The sequence below is a fragment of the Crocodylus porosus genome, unplaced genomic scaffold (assembly GCF_001723895.1).
Source record: "Crocodylus porosus isolate Cpor-Errol unplaced genomic scaffold, CroPor_comp1, whole genome shotgun sequence".
Lineage (NCBI taxonomy): Eukaryota > Metazoa > Chordata > Crocodylia > Crocodylidae > Crocodylus > Crocodylus porosus.
This window is the reverse complement of record NW_017728951.1, coordinates 51,471,159-51,493,182: the sequence shown is the minus strand read 5'-3', so window position 1 is coordinate 51,493,182 and position 22,024 is coordinate 51,471,159. Positions and strand designations below refer to the sequence as shown.

At 45.1% G+C, this 22,024-nt stretch overlaps 1 long non-coding RNA gene across 1 annotated transcript; it reads left to right on the top strand.

The window, feature by feature from the left end:
* The first annotated feature begins 2,035 nt into the window (after positions 1 to 2,035).
* LOC109323905 lies at positions 2,036 to 21,719 on the top strand. Its single transcript, XR_002104774.1, has 3 exons — positions 2,036 to 2,046; positions 4,099 to 4,106; positions 21,549 to 21,719. It is a non-coding gene; the product is annotated as an uncharacterized LOC109323905 (long non-coding RNA).
* The last annotated feature ends 305 nt before the right edge of the window (positions 21,720 to 22,024 follow it).

The following is a 22,024-nucleotide window of genomic DNA, read 5'->3' as shown; positions in this document are numbered from 1 at the left end:
ACCCAGAGCACTTCAGCCTGCCCTTCCTCTCACCCCATTCTGCTGGCAGAGGATGTGTAGTGTTCCTTGACATAGAGCGCCACACCCCCACCTTTCCTTCCTTCTCTATCCCACCTGTAAAGCCTATAGCCCCTAATGCTAACTGCCCAGTCATGGCATGAATCCCACCACATTTCTGTTAGCCTTATGACATCTGGGTTTGAACTAGCTATTCTGAGGGCGAGTACTCCTGTTTATTCCCCATACTGCAAGTATTGGTTTATAGGCATTTAAGGCCTTGCAAGACTGTGTGTGCCACCCCCCATTAAGGGAGACTATCTGGACCCCCGTTCCTTACCTTAGCACTCTGCCTTTGTCACCTCTCTTGCCCGGATGGTGTCTCCTTGTCTTCCTGCAGTCCCCTCCCCCAACAAGGCTAGTATAAAGCTCGCTGTACAAGATTAGCCAACCTGGAAGAGAAGACATGCTTGCCTTTAGGAGAGAGATGAAGCCCATCCCACCCCAGCAAGTCCTCCACCCAAAAGTATGGGTCATTATCAAGGAACCCAAAGCCTGCCTGGCGGCACCAGCTCTGTAAGTGCCAGTTGACCACGCCAATGCAGGCCTCGTGTCGCTGTCCCCACCTACTCACTGGAAGAAGAGAGGAAAATACCACCTGCACCCCGTCTCCTTCAGCTTGTCTCCCAGAGCCTTGAAATCCTTCATAATGCAGTCAGGGTTGCCCCAGCCGCGTCGTTCGTACCCACATGGATGACAACCATGGGTTACTGGTCTGCAGGTCGGATGTAGGCCGGGATCCTTTCCGTGATGTCCCTGACCTGAGCCCCAGGCATGAAGCAGACCTGTCGTGTCAAGGGGTCGGGCCGGGAGATGGGACCTTTCAGTCCTTGTAGGATGGAGTGTCTGATGACAAGGACCCGGCATTTCTTCCTCCTGGTGTTCACTCTCCACTCATTCCCTGTTGTGTGGGGAGTGGCATCGTCCCTGCCAGAGGCAATTCCACTGTCTTCCTCCATCACAGCTTCCAGGGCATCAAGCCTGTTCTCCAGCTGAACCTGGGGAGCTTCCACCTCTCTGGGCTTAGCAGCTCTGGATATGGGCACCTTCTTACACTCCTGCGTTGCATGTGTCTCCTGTGGGGGCTGTACAGTGGGAGACCGGACCTTCAGAGAATAGAAACAGGCATCAATTTTGTCCTCTGCATCCCTGATCCCCCTCAGCCTGCTCACTGCAGCCTGGAGCTCACTTACCAGCTCCTCCAGGGTCCTAAGACATGCCCAGGAGGGACAGGCAAGGAGACCTCCAGGCCCCCCCAGGACCCCACCGAGCCCCCTCCACAGACCGGGGGGGCAACGGGCCACCGACCCCATCATGAGCTCTGTCTGGGTGGAGGCCTCAGAAGAGCCCACAGTAGGCAGCAGCACCAGGGCGGGGCCCCTGGCAGCTGCGTTCCGCGTCTGCATCACCATGCCTAGAGAGATGCGCCCACTGCTTTGCTCCCTGGAGGTGCCGCTCTGTGCAGCTACCTTGCGCCTGCCTTACACAAAAGCTGGCACAAACGCCAGTGAGCCCTTACAGAGCATGCTTGTTTGCATGCACTGTTCGCGCGCGCTGCCTGCATGCGGCTCGGGAGCATGGCTCCCTGTTGGGCGAGCTAAAGCAGCACCGAAGGGCTTCCCCTCCGGATCCTCCTCAGCTGTGCCATGCCCTCTGCCCCACTTACCTTAGGGGGAATCAGCTGTTGCTGCCTCCACCACTGTCTCCTCTGCTGCTACCTCCGCCGCTGAGGTAAGGGGGTACTCGTGTGAGTGGCACACGTGCACCCTGCTCCCTTCGCTCCTGCTCCCCAACTCAGTCACCCAGTCACCCTGGGTGCTGATCTGCTAGTTGAGCCCCTCCTCTGGAACCTCCAGCTGGAGATGCCAATGGCAGAGGCACCTCGGTTGTGACAGAGGTTGATACTGGCTGGTGTCACCCAGGTTAGAGACCTCCTGTACTATGATAGATAGGATTGGGTGGACCCCGCTGAATTGGCCTGGCTCATGGGTCTACCTATGATATGTGCAACCTGCCGTCTGGTCTAGGAGGTAAAAGCTACTCTACCTCCTGAGGCCCTTGCCTTTGTTGACCAGGTCCTGTGTGGTGGCAGCCTCTGCTCTCCCTTTTCCTCCAGCTGACTGGAGTTTGTCATGGGGCTGGTGCCTCACTTGGCTTTGCTCAGTGTCCCCTTCCAGTGAACTTCTTTTCACACTTTGAACCTATAGTCTTATGTCACTCTGGCAAAGTGGGGCTCCCCGCCTAGCCACAGTGCTAGGTTCCCCACTTGCCTTTTGGGCACGCCACCCACTTGAGTCACCTGCCATGCATTATTCTTAATTAATTAAGATGTTAATTAAGGTAGGAGGCTGCCCATTCATGACCCAATGCCAGGGGCACTATCTGCAGCTCCAGTCCTCCCCTACAGCACAGCCCAGGCCTCACAGATGGCATCCACTGTTTTTAGCATCACTAACCCCCACACAGGTCTGCAGAATCTGCCAATCAGGACCCCTACGATATCCCTCCATTCAGGTGGCCTACTGTGCCTTCATTCAGGGCTGCCTAGTTCCCTGAAACTATTTCCCCTCTCAGGCATGTTTCCTCCAGGACATTTGGCCACACAGGCCCTAGCCTGGCCTCCAAAGCCAGTCAGAACCCCAGGCCCTGAGCTCTGGGCATCCCTCGTGTGGGGCCCCTGGCCCTTTTGACCATTCTGGTCCTGGCCCCAGCATTGACCAGTCAAGGGTACTCTACATCAGGCCTCTGCCACTAGCCCCTCTCACTCTCTTGGGTCCACCTTCTGGCCCCTACTAGGGGTTAACTCACCCAGTTGGAGCTGGGGTTATTAAGGCACCCAGACCCACCTTTCTCTGGCATGGTAACTGGCCTGGTATTTTCTGGGGGCTCCCACACCACTGAGAGCCTCATCAGGCCACCCACTCCCAGCAGGGTGGAGTTTTAGGTCATGTCCAGGACCAGGAGCCTCCAAAACATCCTCTGCAGCTCCTGTCCTTACTTCCAGAATCATACATGAAGCCTTGCAGCAGGCAATATTGATGCTTCCCCTACCAGCAGTGAAATGCTCTGCTTATATAGGCAGCCCATAATCTAAAATGGCTGCCACAATCAAGCATCTGCTGGCTGCTTGGCTTAGGTCTTGAAGTGGCAGGCACCAACAGTGCTCTGTCACACACTCTTACCCTTTTCTTCCTTAGTTGTCCCACAAAAAAAAAAAAAAAACTTGTATCTTTCAAACTTTGGCCCCACACAGTAGTGGGTGCTATTAGGTAACTAGGTGGGCCTTAAGGCTCACAATCTCCAGAAGATACAAATAGACAGGAGCTTCTGGGGCCCGTCCAATTGGTACCTGAGGACACTACCTCTTGTGTTCGCCCAACTGCCAAAGCAACCTTGAGAGTTCCCACTGCACCCTTTACCCACTGCAGCAGGTCTGGCAGTGGGGGATGCTACCTGGCTGTGACCTGCTGCACACCTGCCAGACCCAGGTGGGGACTGCACCACCAGTAGAGGCATCTTCCTCTCTGGGTCAGCTGCCAGTGGGCTGTGGCTTAAGGGTTGGCCTCTGTGCAGCACTACTGCCATGTGTGCTCCTGCCCGGTCATCTGGGCAGCTATCACCTGGAAGATGTTCTGGGTATGGTGGCCTGCTTTGGAGGTCAGCCACAGCCAAATGGGTCCAAGGTGCCAGCTCTGAGCCGGCAGGGTTCTACCACTGGCCTCCCTAGCAAGAATTCTGGTGTTCCCTATTTGAAAACTGAAAAATCCCTGATAAAAAATCCCAATCACTCTGTAAAATATGCCAAAAACCATGTTCCTCTGCAAGTAAAACAAAGGCCACTATAAAGAGAGAGAAACAGAGACAGTGATCAGTTGAGCAATATTTTATTGATATGTCTATAGTGTTAAAGGAATGTGACAGTGTGCCCACCACTGTCTCTATCAAATAATAAAATGAACTCTGAATAGATGTATTCATGAATTCATGAAACATGAATATATATTTTGCTGCTCTCCCACAGGGCTTACGCCCCCCCAACAGGAATGATGGTCCCCCAACCCAGGCTGTGGCCAATACACAGAGACTACAACCCCCACACAGGGCCTATGGCCCCTCAACAGGGGTTGCAGCCTCCCCAACAGGGGCTACAGCCCCACATCGGGGTTACGGCTCCCCAACACTGGCTACAGCCTCATACAGGGGATACAGCCCCACACAGGGGTTATGGCCCCCCAACAGTGGCTAAATGGTTCCTGCAGGGGCTACCACCCCCTTGCAAGGCCCACATGCCCTACCCCAGCCCACCAATTGCTGCCTCATCTGGCCCTGTCCCCCACCAGCTGCTGCAGCCCCCCAATGGCTGCCTCTTCTGGCCCAATCCCCCACTTGCACCCCCAGGCCAACATGGCTCCCCTCCCCACCCCAGGCACCATCACTTTAAAAACAAAAAAAGGAAAAAAGAGAACCCCTCAAAAAACATCTACTTACCCTAGAAGCAGGGGCTGTGGCAGAGGGACCCCCTGGCAGAGCCCTACCCCAGGCATCACAGGGCAGTGGTGGGCAGGAAGGCTCAGGCTGGGGCCGCTGGTGCTGTCACTCTTTCCCTTGTTGTGCAGATAGGCCCCAGTCACCCTGAGGGTAGCTGGCCTGCCGGCAATTGCTGGGCTTTTTTGTTTGTTAGTTTTGTTTTTGACTGTTGGAATGCTGAGGTGCAGGGATTAGGGGCCTTGGGGGGCTAAGGCCAAACAGGGAAGTGATATGGGGGGTCTGGAGGACAGATGAGGTGGGCTGGGCAGGGAAGGGATTGGGGGCTTCAGGGGCAGGCAGGGGGTAGGACTGGGCAGGGTAGGGCTGGAGGGTGCTGAGGGAGTGCGCGGGGCTAGCAGGGATTCCCCTCATAGCCCCCCCTTTCTGTAGCCCCCCAACCCCTTGACCTACTGGCACTTGAGCCCTGGTGCTCCAGCACACTGCCTGTGCTTCAGCACCAGGGCAGGTGGCCAACCACAGACATACTCTGGTAGCCAGAGCATCTCTGTACAGGACCCATCCTCCAGTTCCCTCAGGGAATGGTCCAGGGCTGTGCCCTGCCCTGCTTTTTTAACTCTGTTTTTTTAAATCCCTGAATATCCAGGGGTCTAATTTTCTGATATTTTTTCATTCCTGTACATGTCTCTTCCCCATCTCAAAGGGGTTTGAGATGGGGAAAGAGGTACATGCGTGCTCATCTGGATGTGCTCTTTGAGTCCAGTATAAGGTATGCATCTGATACTACTAGTATTGATAGTGCTCAGGTGATGTTACCATGGCAAGCCAGGAAATATGCAAAAGACTAATTCTTGTGGGCAATCTCATTACAGTAGTCTTCCTCAGGCCTCAGGCAATGTGATATCTGAAACCTTGCCTATGTCTATCCCAACAATGAAGTTGATCCCATAAAAGATATCACCCACACTAATTCCTGATTCTCTACTAGTATTGCACATGGCCATTGCCATATCTGCTCAGTTTTTCAGTACATGTAAGTAGTTACTCAGCTGGTAAGGGAGGTTGGCAGGGGTGGGGAATCATAAATATTTTCATGAATAAAAGCACAATATTCAGTTTGTATTGGTTTGTAGGATATTATTAATTTTTTGTGACTACTCAGACACCTTCTAGCCATTTGTAAAATTTTTAAAATAAAAATTTTTCATGAATGTTAATAATGATTGTTCATCTAAAATTATGTACTAAAAGTATATAATTCATGATTGGGGGAAGCAATTATGGATTTAAAAAGTGTACTATTTATTTTAAATATAAGTTCTGTATAATCAGTAGGTAACACACACACATATCCAGGAAATTCTAATCCAAAAACATTAAATGAGATAGGATTTTAATTCTAAAGATGAATACTGCAAAAACAAAACAACACAAGACAAAACAAAGCAAAAAACCTAGACTTTTCTAGATTGCTTTAAAATATATAATATATGTGGCAAGCTAAAAGCAGATAATAAAGTTTTATCTTTATTAATATTGGCTGTTGACAAAAATATTATCATATAGTAATTAACTGAAAAGTTTTATCCTACTGTCATGGTATGACTTATAAACTATATTAGCATTTAGTTTAAAAGAAAACAGCTGTTACTGGGGTAGATTTTCTAAGCTACCATATCATTTTACCAGTTTGTGTAAATTGACATGGCTCCATTAGCTTTAAAACAAAGCATGATCCTGGCCATGATATTGAATCAGTTTTTAAGCAGGAGGCCTATATATTACTCACAAAGGCAAAACCACCACCACTGTGTCTTCATATTTCACATTAGCTGGGAAAGTCAGACACCACAACTGAACCATTTAGGTAAAGGCATTTCCTGAAGTAGTTCCTCCACATATACCCTTCTCCCACTGTAAAGACTTATGGCAAAAATATGGATCTTAAATGATGGAGAGGGTAGATACTACATGGCAGGTTAATGGATACCACATGGCTTTTTAAAAAAAAGCTGATAATTCACTAGTAAAAACTATTTTTGGATAGGTGTGAAGTATATAAGGGCTAAATTATTTTATACTGTATGCAGCACTAAAGAATGGAAAATATATGTTAATGTGGAGGGAAGGGGACAAATTACCATCTGGAGTAAAAAATATAGTTACACAGTTATTGGAGTCTAGACAAAACATATAGGCTTTTGTTTCCCTTTAAAAAAATATAAAAAGGTTTAATTAAAATGTTAAAGATTTTACTTTGGACAAAAAAGATTTACTCTCATTTTCCTTTCCTGAAATTAGGTATCTGGGGCATACTTCATGAACGCTGTATTTTATACTTATGGTATAATAAACTGCTTGCATACATATTCTCAGATAGATAATTCTACACTTACAAAAACCCAAGTCGGAAGAGCGCCACTTCAGGCTATTTGAGGCTACAGACAGACATTACACATAAATCAGTTTAAGTGGCACGCTCTTCCGATCTCATGGACGCTGTATTTTATACTTATGGTATAATAAACTGCTTGCATACATATTCTCAGATAGATAATTCTACACTTACAAAAACCCAAGAGTGCTATGTAGAATTTGAGTAAGATACAAAATGAAGGACACACGTTTATTCATATTTAAAATTCTGTGGGGTTTCTTCCTTGTATAGAAATTCATTCTATAACCTTTGTATCACAATTCCTGAATTTTCCAAAATTAAAATGAGGGAATACAACATTTCTTCCAAAGGTAATTTACTTTTACACTGAGATGTGTGACTATGGATTATACCTTTTGTGATCATTGCCAATCTGAGTTTGTGGGTAAAGCTCAATATTTATTAGAAATGTGTTAAAATGTCTTATTGGCAACTAACCCAAAATGTAGTGGATGCCCCATGGGAACAAATCTAAATAAAAAACAAGAGACAAGGTCTTTAAAAACTTAAATCAGGTAAAATACTTATGTTGAACTTCTGGCCCATAATATTAAAAGCAACAATCCCATTTATGTGAAATAGACCAGTACTTTTGTTAGAAATATTATTAGAAACGCATAATGAATAGAGTGTTGTTAGAACTGCACAGTTTGTATCTCGTACCTGATAAGAAGAAACACCACCAAGGACATCCCCCCGCCCCTGGCCAATTTACTATCTCTTCTCCTATACTAAATCACTCTCTTTTCTTCTCCCCCTGACAATTGACATGCAAATTACAGAAGCTGTAATTCAACTGACTGTGTGTCCTTGAAAGAGGGGGGATTTCAACTCTTGGTGACCTAGGGAGCTTTCTGAGCATGCGTAATTAGCTGATGCATATATGCCTATCCGCCCCGCATACTTAAGTAGTTAATTATAATGAACATGCGACGTATGAAGTGACGTATTTACATATATGTTTGTATGAACCGGAAATAAGTTGTAAGAGTTCCTGTTTCTGCACACGTGCCCAGGAGAAAAGGAATAAAAGCCAGCTGAGAGTTTTCCTCGGGGGCAGAGTAATCTGAGATTCTCTGTCTCTGCTCTGACCCTATTTGCAAATACACCTTTTGTTCTGCTAATAGTGTGTGTCTGAGAGTTGTTCACCTCCCGAGAAACGAACCGCAACATTTTGCAACACTTTGATTCTTTGAGTTTACCATAATTTGAGGATAGTTTCCTTTTGAGTTGAATTCAGCTGAGGTTCTGTTAAGAAGTAATATGCTGAGTTGTATATCTACTTTGAGTTCTATGTTACTGGGAAGCTAAAGAAAGGGAAATACTTTTACTAGAATATACTTTTATCATTTAATTGAATCTAAACAAAATCATGCTCAATAGATCAATTTCATTAAACCATAAAGTCCACAATTTAAGTTAAAGTCAGTGGTAAGTGAACCTGAAACAGGGTCCTTATATTAATAAATCCTTACAGCCTATGTTAAATGAAAGAACCACCACATATTGCATATGACAGATGTTGATTCCACTGGATAGCAAATGCTAGATAAAATAGATGACCAAGTGTCTATTTTGTTCACTTGATCACCATCTCAGCTCTGGAGGCTAAAAAGATCTTTGACAGCCTATATGGTAAATTCTTCCAGAAAACAGTTAAAATACTTATTGTTCATTTAAACTCATTGCTAATGAATCTGAATATAAAATGGGATTGCATATTGCAAGAAGAATTTGAAGAAAGTGTATGAAAAATGGAGAACATTTTTCAATCTGAAACAGAAGGATGACTGAAACTGTAACTGCTTTAACCTACATGTAGGTTTCACTGAACTCTATTTTTCTTCCCAGTAAAAAAAATACTCCATAGCAATATTGCTGGAGATGTAATCTAAAAGTCAGAGCTAATCTCCATGTTGTTCAAATCCTATGCTTATTAGCACTGTGTTTTGCTATTGAGGCATGGGATCACATGAATAGTGGTATACAATCAAACTGTCAGAAATTAATTCTAGCCTAGCTGTATTCTTGCTCTAGAGTCTTAAATATAGGTATATTTAAAAATGGAGCTGTAGCTAGCTCTGTTTCATTTATACCATGTAAAGAAATTGAAGTGGTGCGTATCAACCAACACATGTAGTGCTCATTTGAAATAACAGTTCTGCTATCATTGATCCTTCACAAAAATTTCAACTATCTGAGATCCAATATATTGTATTTTTAAACATAAAGGAAATTATGGAAAGGTAAGACCATTGTGTCATATTCTGCCTTTTCCCAGGAGCAAAAACCATTCTTCTGGTATGCCATTTCCATAACCATTTAGATGCAAGTATTCTTCCTAAAGCTTAGTTTCAATTGCTCTTCTCTTTTAGTTCATGGAAATATGATTTGCTGATAAGTTGCACTAGACTTTATTCTCAGTTTTCCTTTGGTGGTGTTATCTCAATTGCCTTTTCCTCCTTTCCCGTAAAACAGATGATATTTAGTTTCTTAAGCCTCCCTTCTTAGGATTTTTTCATCAACATCACACAAAAAATATTTGATCATTCCTCTGAACTGATTTTAATACTTGTATGGTCTCTATAATGCTGTTTAAAAGAAGTGTTCTCTGAATTCTAGCTAAGACCTAACCAGTATCCCATAATGGAATTAGTATTTTTGATTTAAATGTAATCCTCTAATATATACACCTGATTCTTGTCCCACCTTTGAGGTGTCATTCACTATGTCCCTTTTTTTCTCCTGGCTCTACTCTGTTAAATGCTCTTCTTGTATGGTGTTTTAATCTAAGTGCACTTCCCATTTTTATTTGCCATTCCTTCCTGTACTTGAGCAGACATTCTGTTATTTTTGACAACTGCATGGGCTTTCTCCCTACTATCATTCCAGACACCCAACATCTCATTTACCCTTCAGTCTAGGAAAACCTAAATTTGCTGAAATCTGCAAAAATCAGTTACACTTTTGTAAAGTTAAATATGTTCCAAAGTACTTCTGTGGCTCAGAAACACAGTAACTTTCTCACCAGAAGTTCCATAGGTCTGTTAGTTCCTTCCTTTCCTTGCCTTTCTGTTCCTCCCCCCCTGAAAAAAAAAGCACAACTTATTTTTGATTAACAGATTGTGTCAGTACTGACATTTTATTAGATACCTAACTTCTGCAAAAAGAAATGACATTAGTTGAGAACTAATATGCTTCAGAGAATTCTAGGACTCATGGAGAAAGGCTTATATAAGTTAATGTGTCTGCTTTTAAAAACATTAATTTCAATCAAAATATTATTTCTTAATTTAGCAAAGAAAGTCAACAGATTTCAATTAGTTATTCTACTCTTAATTCAATTAAGATTAGCCTTCTCCAGATGATAAAAGATAGGAGAGTTAAGGACATAGCTTTCCAGGGTCTGTTGCGAGAATCATAGAAAGGATCCAACATGTCACTGGGCATGTCTACATGGGATATTTACTGTGCAGTTGACTAATTAACTGCACAGTACATGTCTCAATGTGTACATGTGTGCTCCTATTAGGCTGCAGTAAACTAATTTACTTACAAGTACTATCCTCCTGAGGACTAAAAGACTATAAAGCTCATGTGTTGACACTTCCCAGCTGACTGGGGCATGATGGTGCTTGAGTGCCAGGGCTGTCTGCTGGCTAGCCCCACACTGAAGCTCTGTCATTCCCCAGCCAGCCCCTTTTCAACACACTGAGCCAGGGGGAACAAGCCATGGCTGGCAGGCTGACCCTGGCTCCCCTGCTACCTGGGACTTCTCCACCTGGGCTCTACATGCTATACTTAAATAAATTGTAGAGCTTATTGCTTTAGGCATATTTGCTCCTGGGTGTACATTCAAATGGTGCACCTGGAAGCAATTAACTCCAAAGTAATAAGCTCCTCAGTTTATTCAGGTGCAGTATAGATGCTCCAACTGGACTTTAATCTAAGCCTGAGGCACTAAGGTTTATATTGTGGGTTAGTAAGGAGCAGGGTTAAGAACTCATCCAAGCACAGGAAAGAGAAATTTCTAATATTTATCCTTTCCTATGCTTCTTCTACAGTCCGTAATATGGATTGCTGTTTAACATACTATCTTTGCATGTGACCTTTTAGACATCAAAATAGCAGCTTTAGAAAAGAATTAAGTGAATTGTTTTTAGTAGATAATTTAAAGATAAAATTAGATACTTGTTCCTACTGATTGAGGTTCTGGTTCAGCAAAATTTTATTTATCTGTTCATTTAATGTATATATTTTAGAAGGTGGGGGGCATCTGTGGCCCACATGCTACAAGTGGCACACACAGCCCCTATGTATAGAACACAGAAGATCAGGGTGGGGGGCAGTCAGCACAGTAGCAGACAGGGCAGGGAGGAAAATGAAGAGCAGCAGTCCAGGCATGGAAAAGGGATAAAAGTGGTACTACGGGAAGGCATGGCATTAAATTTATGGCACACTTGCCAAAAAAAGTTAGCCCCAAGTATTTTAAAATGTTTTTAGATAGGTAACATTGTGGATCAAAGGTCTACCATAAAGCATGCTCACCAAATTGCTGGCTACCTTAGAAGAGCCCTGAGCATACCCAGAGCCACTCTGAGGCCATGTGTATATAGCAGTATAACAAAGTATGGTAATTGCACATCAACCATACTTAGATACTATGTTATATGTAGGCTGTCTCCTGAATAAAAAACAGGGTAGGTATGTTTGCACAGTACTAGAGGTATGTTAACTAATCATGTGCCTCAGCAGTGCTAAGTAGTTTGACTGAAGTACTTCAGAAAAGCAGCAGTGTAGTGTGCTTGAGAATGTCATTGCCAGGCATGTTTGGATACTATTAAAAGTGTTATGTATAAGTTGTTAAATTTGCCCAGGGAACAGCAGAACAGTAGGGAAGGTACTGCTCTCTGAATAAACAAGATTTATTGTTTTATAAATGTAACTCCTTAGTCTTTTGAGATAACATATGGCAACAGGAGTGGTGTGCAAAGAAAGACAAAAAAAATTACAAATGGAGCATCTCAGAATTCTAGAGGGGTTAAAGATGTCCAGTAATGCAGTAGAAAACTGGAAGAAATTTAAGTAGAGCGTCACCATATATGTGATGGCCAGTGGATCTACCTAGAAGGAAGAGTCATTCAAGGAAGGTGAGTTTTTTAAAATATAGCAGGCCCAGAAGCTCCGTGTCTTTATAATAGCCTACAACTGTCAGGAGCAGAACAGAAAAGCTATGGCACAGTAATAAAAACATTTGAGGAATATTGTATACCCAAAAAAATTAAACCTTTGAACATTATAATTTCCACATGAGACATCAGAAAGAATGTGGGACAATAAAGGAGTTCATTAAAGACCTCAGACTGCTAAGCCAGACATGCAACTTCGGAGACCTAAAACAGTCCATATCCAGAGACCAAATAGTATTGGGTATAAGGGATACAAGCATCAGGAAAAAGACTGCTAGATGGTCCTGAGCTTAATTTGGAAAAGACATTTAGAATGTGTCACATGGCTGAGAAAACAAATGCCAGACTGCATAAGCTGGGGGAAAAAACAGAACAAGCTAAACTAGACATGATTACAAGACTGCAAAAACCTAAAGCAACACACAAACAATGCAGAAAGGAGGATCTCACTATGAAGCAGGCACACAGGGGCCAAAGAGAACTGCTTGAAGAAACAATGATCAGCTGCAAATGCTGTGGGGGTTACCACTAACCCACTGAATGCCCTGCATTTCGTAAGTGCTGCAACAAGTGCAACAGATTCAATCACTTTGCAAGAGTTTGCAGAAAGGAGGAGGATGCACCAGATAAGAAATAGCAGGTGCATGCTCTATGCAATGAGGAAGAGGAAGAATTCCTCATTGGCACAATGCAAGAAGTTCATTCTTCTGAGGATTGGATTATCACCCTGGACACCAATGTTCTAATGGTAACTTTTAAATTAGATACAGGGTAACACTGTTTGTGCCTGCCACTTTAAGGGCTGGATCAGGCATCCAGCAGGTGCCTGATGGTGGCAGCCATTCTGAGAACCTAGTATATAAAGGCTGCAGTTTGCTGCTGCCAGCTCAGGCAGAAACATTGCCTAGCTGAGCTGCATCAGGAACAACCCAGGAGGTAAGGATGAAAGCTTATGGGGATGACTAGGAGGCTTTTAGTCCTGGGAGTGACCTAAAACTGCAGCCTGCCAGGGACGGGTAGCCTGGTGGGGATCCCAGTGGCATGGGAGACCCCAGGAAATGCTAGGCCACTAGCACCCTGGAGAAAGGTGGGTCAGGGTGCCTTAATAACCCCTGCTCCCACTACTGGGTGAGTAACCCCATAGTAGGGCTGAGAAGGCAGACCCATGTGAGAAAGTTGGCTAGATGCTCAGAAGCCTGACTTGAGGAACTCTCAACTGGTCAATGCTTATATTTTTTAGGAAAAAAGGAGCCAGACAAACCACCTTGGGACAGAACACCCAAACAGTTTGTCAGCTGCTTTTATTGCTGGCTGGGAATAGCGCAGGCAGATCATGTCATTGAAAAATACCACCCAGCTGAAATAAAAACCAGCAGCGGGGAAATGGCTGGGGGAGCACTGTTGGAAACAGGCAGCAGGACACTTCCCCAAGCTGCACACAGGCTGCACCAGCAGCTAGGAGAAAGCTTGAGTGAGGACCCATCAGAGGGGTCCAGGACCAGTTAAAAGAGCCACCACATTGGCCTGGAAGCATAGCTGGAGCAGGGAGGATGGTATTGAGGGACATAGGAGCCACAGATGCCAGAATCATGAGTGGGATGGGCTGAGGCCCTGTCCCCCATTTTCTTCTTTGTATATTTAATTTGTTCTGTTACCTTGGGGCCCTGAGACAAGGAGAGGGACACAAGTGACCTTCATGGATCAGGAAGATCCAGGACAGAAAAGAGGACAGCAGCACATCAGGGAAGACCTGGTATATTGTCAGGGATGACCTAATGTCCCATAATCATCCTGTGCAAGTAAAGACTGGTGGGAGATGAGCTGGGGAGGAGAGGGCAGAAAATGACATCGGAGGGTGAGCCAGTGATCCATCATCTGGCCATCTTAAAGGCTGGTGCATGGGTGAAGTGTAGGGGAGGTGGAGCCACAAGAGTACCCCTTAGGGGTAGCATCTGACCCACAAGGAGCCACAAGAAGAAGCCCCACCACTAAAGGGAAAGATCAAGTTTTGGCAGGTGAATATCAGGTTCTCCCTCAGGGTGAACACAACCCACTGTCAAGGCCACAGGAACATATTCCATAGCCAACACTAGGTGCACACTCCAAGGAGGCAAGGGAGTGCCTGCATGAGGCCAGGCAGGTTCAAAGTGGCCAGGAACCTTCAAGGGGACCTGCTGGAAGTCAACGGCATCATGATGCAGCCAGCAGCAATAGCCCCTCCTTATGTCTTTAGCCAGAACCTGCAGGCTCTCACCCAAATAATAGACAAGCATAAACAAAAGATGGACTGGCAACAAGACTGGTTGTGTCACAGTCTAGTCACCTTTAAGATACCGAAGATGACTCAAAAAGTTGACCCGGAAGTATACATTAAAACCTTCAAGCAGCACACTCTTATGACTGGACTGGATAAAGTCTTCGCAGCATCCGAAGTAGTGTACAGTTGGAAGAAGCCAGTGATAGGCCTAGTGAACCCACAGGAGACAGAGAAGATGTTAAACTCCAACAGGGGCAGGCCAAGGGAGACGGACTATTTTCAATGTGGGAAGACAGGGCATTTTTCATGAGAGTGCCCAAGCAGGCCAATGGAGTGCTGGAAACCTATCTTGTCCCTCCCCAGATAGACAGAAAAGCAATACTGGTAAGAATGCCCTTGCTCCATGAGGAGGCAAAAAAGGTCAAACACCGGTGGCTCTGAGTTTGAGTAATGGAACACCAGGGGACTTGTTAGCTGGAGTGGGCCCACAACTAGCATGTGATTTGTTGATGGGGTGAGACTGGACCCCAATTTATGATTTACTGAAGAGGGTCTGGAACACTCTGACTGGGGCATCAATAGCTCAGGGACCATGATGGATGACTCAGGGAGCCTGGAGATATCAGGGTATCGGCACAGGATGCAGAGGAGGTAGACCTGCACAATGTGATTAGTGGGCCCCAGTTCAGAGAAACCCAAGAGGAAGACAAGGAACTCTGAGCAATCCAGATGCAAGTCCCCAAAGTGGGGAATGACCATCCAGGAATGACCTTTGCAACCTTGTAATACAAGGTAAAGAACCAGTTGTTGTATTGGGTCCAAAGGGGACACAGCTATAGCCAGGATGGCCCAGTGGTTCTTCTGGCTGGGGCTAGAGGAAGAGCTCACCTGCTGGTGTGCAGCATGCCCAGAATGTCAGAGGATGAGGGAGGATCACCCAGCTCAAGCCCGACTATAACCATTACCTATTAATGGTGTACCATTCTCACAGATAGCAATGGATGTGATGGGATCCCTTCCCTGGAGTAGTGTTGGGCACCAGTACATACTGGTGTTCATTGATTATGGCACCCATTACCCGGAGCTGGTCACACGCCAGGCAGTGACAGCACTGCAAATCACCAAGGACTTGATAAAATGGATTGTATGGGTGGGGATACCCAAGGAGATCTTTACTAAACAAGGGCAGAATTTTATGTCCAGGGTATTATCGGTCATATGGCACACCCTGCAGATAAAGCACTTAAAGACATCTATGTACCATCCACAGAGTTCTGGTACTCCTATCTACATCCACAAGCAAGCTCCTAATACAATGGCAAGGCCCTTTTGCAATGGTCTGCAGTGTTGGCCTGGTAGATTAAGAGGTTCACAGGCCAAGGAACCAACATGAAAGTCAGACCTACCACATAAACCTCCTGTGAGAATGGCATGAGCCCAAGGGGTGGGCCATGTTCATGGAGGGTGAGATGGAAGAGTTAGGACCACAAGAAACAGCAAGGGAGGAGCCAAAAACCCAGCCAGAAGATCAAGTCCAGGTAAGTGAAGAACTGTCAGCCCCTCAGAAGACTAAAATGAGGATGATGGTATGGAGCTTCAGGGACCTGTTCCACAAAGAACTGGAATGAGTCCAGGGGACTTGCCACACAATAAGCACCATGCCAGGAGTGATAATGCAAGAGAGGTGGTGACCCATGGCCTACTACCTCCTCAGCAAGATCCATGAAGAGGTCGAGAAAATGCTATAACGGGGTGATATGTCCATCTAGGAGCTCCTGGTCCCCATTCCAAAACTGGATGGATCCCTTTTACTATGCATGGATTATTGACACCTAAATGAAATGCCTTCCCGATGCCCCATGTGGCCGAGCTGATAAAGCATATAGGAAATGACCACTACATCATGACATTCAATTTAACCAGAGGATATTGGCAAATACCCATAGCCAAAAGGGACCATGTGAAAACAGCCTTTGGAACTCTGTGGGGCCTCTATGAATCTATCTGGATGCTGTTCAGACTTCATGGGGTAACAGTGACATAGTGCCTAATGAACTGGATTCTGGACCCACATACCAGTTACACCACAGCCTATATCGATGATATTGTCATATTCACCCAGACATGGGCTCAGCATAAGAGAGCACTACAAGCCATACTGTCAGAACTACAAGGAGCAGGGATGACAGTGAACCCACAGAAGTGAGTGCTAGCCCAGAAACAGACAAAATATTGGGCTTCCTAGTAGGATGAGGTATCATCAGGCCTTTGGTGGATAAAGTAGAAGCCATTCATAACTTTGTGATGCCCCAAAACAACAGAAAACTATGATCCTTCTTGGAGTTAAGCAATTAATATCAATGTTTCATGCTCCACTTCTCAGAACTGGCAGCACCCCTCATGGAAGCTTGACAAGGCTGAGGACAGGGACGCTAAAATGGATCACAGAAATTAAACTTCATTTTGAGCTCCCAAAAAAGGCACTGTGTGAAGATGCCATTGTACACAAGCCCAATTTTTACAAACCTTTTATTTTGCAGACAGACATGTCAGAAATACCTATAGGAGATATTCTAACCCAAGAGGACACCAGACTCAAAAGGCCCATAGCTCGTGGTAAGCTGCTTCCCATGGAGACATGGTACACCACAGTACAGTGGGAATGCTTAGCGAATCAGTGGGCCATGGAGCATTTCTGATACTATCTGATGGGGAGGGAGTTCAAGCTCATAACAGACTGTGTGCCCCTACAGTGGTTAAACAGGACCAAAACAGATAATGCCCAAATAAGCAGGTGGGTCCTGGCCCAGCAACCTTTTAAATTCCAAGTACTACACTGCCTAGGGAAAAATAGTACAGTGGCAGATTTCTTATCCAGCTGCAAAGCCGAAGCCAGACCTCCAAATATAGTAAATCAGGCAATGAAGAATTGATGAATACAAGGTAGGAGAATCGCCCAAGGAGTCAAAGCACCCTGAGGCATCTGGAGGGAGGGTTTGAGTCCCAGGGGTATGCAGGCAGAGGGCCCAAAGACTCCTCCCATGTCAGGAACTGGGGCTGACCTGCCCCAACAAGAAAGAGAAAAGCCCTGAAGACAAGGCAAGCTTATCTTTCTTAGGAAAAAAGGAGCCAGACAAACCACGCCAGTACAAAACACCCATGAGGTTCATCAGCCATTTTAATTGCTGGCTGGGAGTGACATGGGCAGATGACGTCATTGAAAAATGCTGCCCAGATGAAATAAAAGCCACCATTGATGAAATGGCTGGGAGAGCGCTGTTGGAGACAGGCAACAGGACTGCTCCGTGAGCCACACGCAGACTGAGCCAGCAGCCAGGAGACAGCTCGAGTAAGGACCCATTGGGAGGGTCCAAAAATGGTTAAAGGAGCCACCACATCAGCCTGGCAGCATAGCCGGACCAGGGAGGATAGTGTAGAAGGATGGATGCAGGAGCCACAGATGCCAGAATTGTGAGTGGGACAGGCTGTGACCCCATGCTCCATTTTTTTCTTTGTATATTTAATTTGTTCTGTTACCTTGGAGCCTGAGAGAGACCAGAAGCAACCTTCACAGATCAGGAGAAGCTGGGACAGCACAGCAAACAGCACAGCAATGAGGAAGACCCAGCGTATTGTCAGGGATGACCTAATGTCCCATAATCATTCCATGCAAGGCAAGACTGTTGGGAGATGAGTAGGGGAAGAGAGGGTATATGATGACATCAGAAGGCAACCCAGCAGTCCATCAGCTAGCTGTCCTAAAGGCTGACACATGGCTGGGGTGTAGGGGAGATGGAGCCCCAAGAGTACCCATTAGGGGTAGCACCTGATCCATGAAGAGTCACAAGAAGAAGTCCCACCACTGAAGGGAAAAATCAAGTTGTGGTAGGTGAGTATCAGGGTCTCCCTTGGGGTGAACATGACCCAGGGTCAGGGCCACAGGAACTTACCCTGCATCCAACACCAGGTGCACACTCCAAGGTGGCTTGGGAGTGTCTACATGAGGCCAGGTGGGTGCACTCTGGTATATGGCTGTAAGAAATGTCATATATGCATCTAAGGGAAGCCTGTGATAACTGAAAAAGATCATAAACCTTTGGTAGCTATAGCAAAGAAAGGGTTATATCAGGCATGCAAGCCAGATTATAAAGACTTTTCTTTCAATTGCAAATATATGATCTAGACCAGGGGTGGCCAACCTGTGGCTTTGGAGCCACATGCAGCTCTTCAGAAGTTATATTCATCTCTGTGAATCTTTGCACAAGGACATGGTGACCAGCTTCCAAATAATTCTACTATCCTGAAATGGGAATGCTCCAAAGCACAACAACAAACCATGTCATAATTCACATCAAATCATTTTTGCTAGACATGGGATTTCACAATTTGTGAGAACAGACAACTGACCTTAATTCAACTGTCTTGAGTTTAAAGAATTTACAAACAAATATGGATTCCTTCACAACTCTTTAAGTCCTAAGTACCCATGATCCCATGGTCTGGTGAAAAATGGTGTACATGCAGTGAGGAAATTGTTGGAAAAAAGCAACAGATTCACACACCAATGTTTACCTGACAATCTTAAAGGTATGGATTGTCCCCAGCAGAAATGCCATTTTACAGGAAACTCAAGACCAGGCCAAATCTTGCAGATGGTGCTAATCAGAATGAAAGGCAAGCCGTGAAAGCATTAAAAAAATTCCAAAGACTCAAATAAAAATGGTACTGTTTCAGCTGCCTGCGGAGGGTTTAGATTGAGAGTGTGGTCGGGCGTAGAAAGGTAAGAAAGATTTATTGACTTAACAAAAACACAACTACGCATAGTAACAAGACAAACAATGACAGAAAAAAGCAATTCGCATTGGCAACTTATCGGCAGTCCCTCTGATGCCTGATATACAACAAGGTTCTCTCTTTACAAAGTTCAGCAAGGTCGGGCATTCCCGAGCAATGTTATCTGAGGGGTGCCGGGAAGGACCCTGGAATGCAGTTCTTGGGCTCCTCGAGGTCCACAGGCCCACTGATCCAGGCAACAGCTAACTAATCCTTTTCACAGAGCTGCATTTTTCTTCTGAATGGTTTTCAGCTATTTCAGCTAATTTATAGCTTCTGAAAGACACTGATAACATACGACTACTTAGATTCCTTTTTCTTCAACTGTCCTTAGACTGACCAATAGCAGTACAAGCCTGCATTCCTTTGATAATGTAATTTTAACTGCGCTACAGGGCCTTACTACTTCTAGGCTTTGCTAAATTTACTAGGCCTTACTTTATACAAGGCCTCACTACATCTTAAACTATGATTAGGCAACAACTTATAGCTTAGTATCTAAACAAATACAGAAAAACACTTGGTCTAATCTTCATAGAGCCTTCAGCAAGCACTTTTATCAGACAGACATACTTTTCAGCTGCTACACTCCACCCCTTGCTTGCTGAAGCATTATGATAGCTACAACTAAAAAGCCAAAGCCACATGCGCTACATCGGGAAATGGGAAGGGATCTATACATTTAATTTGCATAGCATGAACAGATTTCCGAGAACAACGGTTGAAGCAATATTTAGTGGTTGCCACTAGGGCAGTGCAGAATACTGTGATGCTCAAGATGGTTAGCCACGTAGTTGAGGTGACACACGAATAGCACAGATTACATTATACTATTTACATGGCTTGGGCAGTTGACAGCCAGACTGATAATTTGCCCACCGTCTCGAGCAAGGAGAGCTAACTGAGTGCTCACTGAGCCTTTGCTTCAAGGTTTTGCAGCTTATTTTTCATGTTATTTTAGTTTTCTAACTGTGGCATGTCTACATTTAATACCCACAAAGTGGGTATCGTGACTTTGAGAGATGTAGTTTCAGAGGAAATTTCTGGCCATTTTAGGGCAATAGTGCGCTTACTTAATTGCAGTAGAGCAACGGCTTCACTTTTAGCTCTTAAGCAACATGAATTACACAAAGTTCAGGCAGTACCATTTTCATGCAGCAAATGACCTGGTTCCTCCTAACAAACATGTTGCTCTATTGTTACATATGACACATTAGGTAACTCGTATACGCAGGTCATGTTAGATGGGCTGAAAGGCCATCCTCTCCATAGGGTTCCTAATCCAATTAAGGTGCTACTAATTTGAACCAAAGGGGACTGTGCCGCATATCGAGGGCCATTGGGGGTAACTATTTTCCATACGGGGCAATGCAAATTCCAGTTCCAAAGGCATCTTCCTCCTAGCCCCGTGTTTAGCAAATAAGCAGTGGTCCAGTTTCCCTCTTTTACCCCCTGCACCAGGAATGAATATTTAACTTTATCACAGCCTTTTTAAGTGGTAACCCAGGTACTTTGATAGGGGTATCCTTCTTTAAATGTTGCAGGCATCCTATGATGCTCTAAGCCAGGGGGCCATTCTCTATTTTTAACATTGTTTATCACCTGGGAAAAATGCATATTTAATGATAACTGGACTTGCACACAAGCAATACACCAAGTCTGATTTTTGTCTGTTTTAAAAGCAGTGTCCATCATGACCTGGGAAAGATGGGATGTCTCTAATCCTACATCAGTTAGCAATTTGTCAGTGTGCTCTAACATTTTTCCTTTGAGCATGCCTCCTCTAGTGGGTAGCCCTACCACCTATCGGAGATTGGCTACTCCTTCAGTGCTTTTCTGTGATTTATTCAAGTTCCATACATTCATAGTTCAGTTAAGTCTATCCCAATGATAACCTGGAGTATCTCTTTGCCTGCGGGACTTAAGTGCACTTATGGATTGGAAAATGACTGGCCATTCGCATCTAAGCAACCCTTCAGCCACCTGGGCTCCTGCTGAACAGTTTGGAAAAGTAGCTTGGACATACCATTGTTCTGGTCTGAACAACACTCAGGCGGTGAACAATGAAGCATGTAGGAGGGTTGGGATTTTAACTGGTGACCTCCACCAGGGTGTGGAGTTATACACAGGTGGTGTTGGGGCCTCTCGTGGGGGAACAGCCAGAGATAGTAGTGAACACCCTGTTTTTTCACAAGTTACAGTTATCATTCCCTCCCGGGGAGCCTGTAGCCATTCTTCACCTTCCAGAGAGCGAAAGAGCTCCTATTGTCACTCAAATACCTACAGTAAGCTGTATTGGGTTAATGAAACGGCATTGTCCTGGCACATTCATAGCACTGATTTGCTTTAGGAATCCCACTGGTATGAAAGGATGAGGATAAGTGGTGGAGACTTGTGGATACAGCCTCCTTCTGGTTGTATTAAAGTGAGTACCATTCCACCACACTTCTGTGTAGGTATGATTCACAAATGATGTAAAACTTTGTTCCAACCTGTAATGTGCTCTCCCACCTGGCGGGCCTCACACCACTGCTGGGAGAGTGCGATCAGCCATAGGAATGGGAGGGGGCAGATTCTCTCATAAATGCAGTGGCTTGAGAGGCTGAACAAATGCAGAATGAACTATTGGGGACACAAACTCAGGGACGTTGAGCTCAATGGGGTTCTCTTCAGGAAGTATGTAACAACAAATTCCCAAACAAGCAGAGCTACAACAATTACCTCCCCTCCCACAGTCAGCCATTCCAGCCTTCAGGTAGGGAATGA